The following is a 5909-nucleotide window of genomic DNA, read 5'->3' as shown; positions in this document are numbered from 1 at the left end:
TACTACCTATTCTGTGCAAACAGGTGGTTATAATATTGATAATCAGAAGGGAATAAAACAAAGTCTAGAGCTTTATTAAGGTAAAGATTCCTTCTAAACATTCATAGTAAAATTTTTGCTTTGGTGTAAAAAATCTACAGCAGCGGATCCAATAAATTATTTTGATAAATAATAATAAAGATTGAAAAAAGAACAGACACTAAGCAATGCAGTAGGCTATGTTGCATTTATAATTTCGTTTTGTTTTGTTTTTTTAGGTTAGTATCATTTTGTAATTATTTAGAGTTAAGATGCTTCAACGGCATGCATACTAATAGCTGTTTTATTGAAAATTAAGCAGGACAAATGATAATGTAAATGTCTTTTATTAAATCTGCTTAGTTATTTAGTGCCACATGCTTTTCTAAAAAAAAAAAAACAAAAACAAAACAAAGAAGACATCTTATTTCATATTCTCAGTATCATCAAGCGCAGTTACAGATAATTGAGGTAACACTTTTCATGATAATAAAATAAAATCTAAAAAATATCTCTTGTTAAATTAAAATTTTAACATCTTTTTACAAGGTAAAGATTCTCAAGTGAAGAAAGCTTAGTCTTTCTTTTGGCAGTTTTGTCCTTTCAGTTTCTCGTTCGGTGTTAAATTAAGATATTATTCAGTTTCAGTTAAAAACTGAACAATTAAAAAAAATGTATTCAGTTTAAAAAAAATAAAAATATTGATTAAAGTAGAGAATCCTATTTTTAAAAGAGTCAACTTCAATAGAAACTCTAAATTATGGTTCTACAAGCAAAAGATAAGATTTTTTTTAATTTCCCATTTTTTATTCCCATTAAACAATGGAGAAACTTTGATTTTAATAGAGAATAATGATACTTTAATAAAACGTGATAATAGCTTTAGTCTGAAGGTTCAGCGTCATCCTACAGAAAAACTTCAAGGTCCTGCATTGTGATGTCATCATATCCTGACTCTTCAAGAGAGGGTGCTGTTGCACTGCAGAGGAAGCGTTTACCTTCGCCTAAGGCAGATCAAAATCTCCAATGCCATTACTGCTCATAAAAAATGTCAAACAGCATTAAGAATGCCAAGGACAAATACTTGAGCTAATAACCCTGCATAATTATCGAGACACGATGATGAAATGTTGGGAAATTGGACGTTAAGGCATTCTATTCTGTTACTTTCAAAACGAGCATGTTGCTGAGTTTAAGGGAAGCGTGAAGCCTGAACAAGATGGATTCTGCTCAGAGCGATGATTTGTCAGGTTTTTAAAGGGATTTTGGCATCACAACATTTGAACAATGTCTCATTATTGTATGACAAAGCTTGACAGATTGTTATAGTTTTTCTGGCTCTGCTGCTAGCCTCTTTGGGAATTTATTTTTCAACTACAGGAGAAGCTTTCCCTTGCATTTTATCACTTTCGTGACAGTGAACAAAGATTGAAAGTGATGGCAGGAAGACACAACAACACAGCAAGAGTTGTAAATATTTTACTGTACATTTGTACATTGGTTCTGAAGACATAATATATGGTTAATGTCTAAAACAGTATGAGCATTACAATAGCAATGTAACAATAATGCTCAGCAGGACAAAAAAATAACATCTGTCAGGGAATTAATCTGGATTTTACCCCACGTATTGCACCAGACAACTGAAAACGCTACATTTGTTATTTTTATTTTCTGGTTTCTAGTTTTTTTTTTTATGTTATGCTGTCAAAACACAGCCTCAGAATTCAAAACAGAGCAGCCAGCACACTGCTCAATTAAGATGCCTGAAAAGTTTTTGGCAGGATTTGTATGGTTTATGTGTCAAAACAGAACACTCTAAAAAAGAGTGAGAGTTTCAAATACAAAACAAGCATGCAAGAGCTTTTCACCACAGGAACTAAAGACAAGCGTCACAACAAACTGTCAACCGAGAGTAAGATTCTCTTGTCATGCCTGCTTAACTAAGCCTTTTAACATGGCACGTTTGACGCCTTGGAAAGGGGAGCGACGGCAGGCAAAAACGACGTGTCGTCTCTCCCTGGTTATGGCAAATTGATTTTACTGCTACAATTTTCGTCAAGCGGCTGACTTCAGCTACATATTTAGTATATCAAGCTTTTATTCAGCTCATTTCCCTGGTGAGTTCCTCGCGAAAAAAAAAAAAAAAAAAAGTCACCTGAACTAGAAAGCAGGTTTGCCTGAACAAACTTTGGCCTTCTGGTGACACTGAGAGCGATGAAGTATTTAGCTGAGCTTTTATGTGTCCAGCAGTGATACAAAGAATGACAGTTGCTTTTCCTGTTTGATCAAAGGCAGCAGACAAGTGCTGGAGAACGTTTCTCCCTCCGTCCCTCCCTCTGAAACCGTGTCTCCGTCTAATCATAGTTGAATACATTGTCATCTCATTATCTTTGAAGAGGGGAAAGATCCCTCCCGTATGAGTGGGCACCGTGTCTCTTGCCCTCAGTCGGGCCCAAAAACTGGTGAAGCGCATTCTCGTCTCATTATGTTGAGTGAGAGATATCAGACACGTCCCATCTGCCCAACGCCCTCCACACACATGCTGCTGTACTGCAGCCATACAAGCTGGAACTGTTCAGCTGTAGCTCTGTAATGCAGCAAGGAAACCAATATTCGAGCCGGGTTTGGACACTGATGTTAACGACATTAATGCTTGGTTAAATATCTCTGCCACAATGAGCAGACCACAGGCTTACTTTTGATTGGATTGGTTCGAGTTTGGCAAGGAACCATAAAACAACCCTTGATTACTCAAGTCACTCGCTGAAAAGTGAAATAATATTACAACTTATCTGGAGATGCACCAATCCGAGACTTGTGGCTGATTTCTGATCTCCTGTTTTTATAAAAATTCAACAGGCAGATACCACTTGTGATGAAATGGCATCAGACCAATATACCGCTTTTCTTGAACCTCAAAAACACTTTATAATGAAACTAGTTGTTCCAGTTCACGATCACATCCAGACGCTGAAGGTGGCCTGAAGTGAGGTTGCCACACACCAGCAGCATCTGCCCTTCTGACCACCACCAGCAGACAAGGTGGATGAAGTGTTTTACCCAAGGACACAAGATGGAGACGGACAGAGACGGGGGTCCAACCGGCAGCCCACAAATTACTGGAGAAACTACTAAACGCATATAATTTCTCTTCAAGAACTGAATTTACCAGAATATTGTTATTTTATTCATCCTCCTGTAACTAGTCATTAATCATTTATTTTAAAAATGAAAGCAAGGTGACGAAGTGTAAAACAGGATTTTGATTATTTTTAAAACAAGGGCAAAAACATCTGGAGTCAGCATTTAAACTCTTTGGTATGTTACTGCATGTTAGCGATACTGTGTGCAAATTCAGACACTTTGCCTAATTTTGAGGTTTTCAAAAGACATTTTTAAATTAATTATGTTTCATAGCAGTCGGAACCTAAAAGTTCAAAAGGTTATCTGCTGAAGTTGATTTCAGTCAATGTCCCAAAGATGGGTAGAAATCAACGTCAAGTGGCTTTAAAAAAAAAAAAGGAACAAAACAACCAGAAATGACAAAAGTATAAAATCGCAAAGGAGTGAACTGATCAGTATGTCTCTGTTGTCACAACTTGAGCTGTTACACTTCAGTAGATGATAGTTTAATCAAAAACTAAAAAAAATTATCTAACACTCTAAATATGTGATTTTCTTTTGTCTTTTTCTCAAACCAACATGTTCCCCATCCAAGAGCTTAAACAAACCAGTAGTGGTTTATCCATCCATTTTCTTCACACCCTTGTCCCTTAGTGGGGTCGGGAGGGTTGCTGGTGCCTATCTCCAGCTAACGTTCCGGGCGAGAGGCGGGGTCACCCTGGACAGGTCGCCAGTCTGTTGCAGGGCAACACAGAGACACACAGGACACACAACCATGCACACACACATTCACACCTAGGGGCAATTTGGAAAAGCCAATTAACCTGACAGTCATGTTTTTGGACTGTGGGAGGAAACTGGAGTACCTGAAGAAAACCCACGCATACACAGGGAGAACATGCAAACTCCATGCAGAAAGACCTGGGCCGGGAATCGAACCCAGAACCTTTGTGCTGCAAGGCAACAGCTCTACCAACTGCGCCACTGTGCAGCCAGTAGTGGTTAATTTTGATTCAATCAATTATTGTCACCAGTTGATATCTCAAAGAATCTCTTAATATATAATGGGGTTTATTGCTTACATTTTTAACAAGCAAAAAATATCATCTTGAATAAAAACACAGAATAACATTTCTTAAAGTCTGCAACAAAAAAATACATAATAGTTAGACACATCAAATTACATTACAGATTTTAAACAAAAATAATTGTGTAATACCCACCAAGATGGGCTCTTCAATTTGAAAGTACTTGTCCAACTATCCTGTAATGAATGTATGGAGCCCGATGCCAAAAGCCAACAATAACTTGTGACACAAAAGCCAAATTGGTCCCAGATTCTCTCGACTGGTTCTAACAGATGTCATGGTCTGGTTGCCAAAACATCTTATTGTGGACACACTACAGCGAAACCACAACACTGATCTACATGATGGATGTCAGATCAAAATGAATCCAGCCATGGTTTTACCAGCTTTGAATTCATGCATGGGGAAGCCTGTCAGGGCCGAGAGACGTTGTGGACGCCCGCTCACACTGTTTGTCAAGATTTTTCATCCCTACCCCCCTCACTCCTCGTTTGAAGCTAGTCATCTGCTGTCGAGCAGCTTGCTGCCAATTCACCAGAGAATCTAGATTCAACATTTGTAGACTTTTCTTAGGAATGGATGCAATTAAACTGCTTTGAGGCTAGAAAAGCCTCGGTTTCCGTACACCTTGCAAACCATCGTTCTAATAGGCCACAACTTTTCTGGAGGACATGCTTAAATTTTGCACCTACGCCTGTTTCTGTATTTAATTCCTACAGCAAATTGGTGACCATCTGAAGCATATTTTTTCCCACAAACATGCCACTTCAAGAGGCTTCGACAAAGGAAGAAACAGATGAAAGTGATGTTTCAACATCAATTGGAATAATGAGGATACATCCGTAAATCTCATGCATTCAACCAGCTCATTCTTTAAGAACGATATTTTTCTTGTATCCTGAAACAGAGATGACAACACAGCTATCCGACTCACTTTATGTCTTCACAGCATTCCAGAATTCACAGAATTATGTCCACTTCAGAGAGAATGACTCAGTGGGGGGAAAAAAAAACACTCACTATCTACATTTTAACTGCTTCATTTTCAGACACATTCATATAATGTCCAAAGAAGAAGTCCAGCCTTTCTTGCATGCCACTATTGTATCTCTTGCTCCTCTTACCCCTATATGGTCTGTCTCTCCGGCACATTACTGCTGCCCGTTGAACGACCGCTTACAAATTGCCTCCAGAACTAAATCACTTCCTTTGTCAGACCCGACTGCCTTTCTTTCCAAGACCCATAGCTTACTGCTATTGTTAGTGAAGATGAACAGCCCACGACAATTAAAGGTGTGGACCATTACTTCTGCTGTAAGGAAGGTTAGGCCCAATGCTTTACAGCCAGAGGGAGAGCACCAGCATATCTCCATCTGTCATCTGCGCCCATAATGGAAGGCCTTGGAATGGATGAAGAGCCAACAAATGTCCGCCGCCTTGCACACTTAGGGTCCGCTTTATGCGGCCGTCCTGGACGTGGAAAAATATAAAAGGTGAGAATATTACAGGTGGTAATGCAGAAATTTCATAGAATTCAATCTGCTATAACAGAATAGGTAAATGTAGCATGTGAAACAAAATAAAAGTGTTTTTCTTTTTATGACAACACTTAAAACATTCCTACACTCTGTTTGCATTCTTTCTGATTAAAAAAAATAGCAAAGAATGCCTTTTTCA

The sequence above is a fragment of the Poecilia reticulata genome, linkage group LG10 (genome assembly GCF_000633615.1).
Source record: "Poecilia reticulata strain Guanapo linkage group LG10, Guppy_female_1.0+MT, whole genome shotgun sequence".
Classification (NCBI taxonomy): Eukaryota; Metazoa; Chordata; class Actinopteri; order Cyprinodontiformes; family Poeciliidae; genus Poecilia; species Poecilia reticulata.
The sequence above is the reverse complement of the archived record's forward strand: the minus strand, read 5'-3'. Positions refer to the sequence as shown.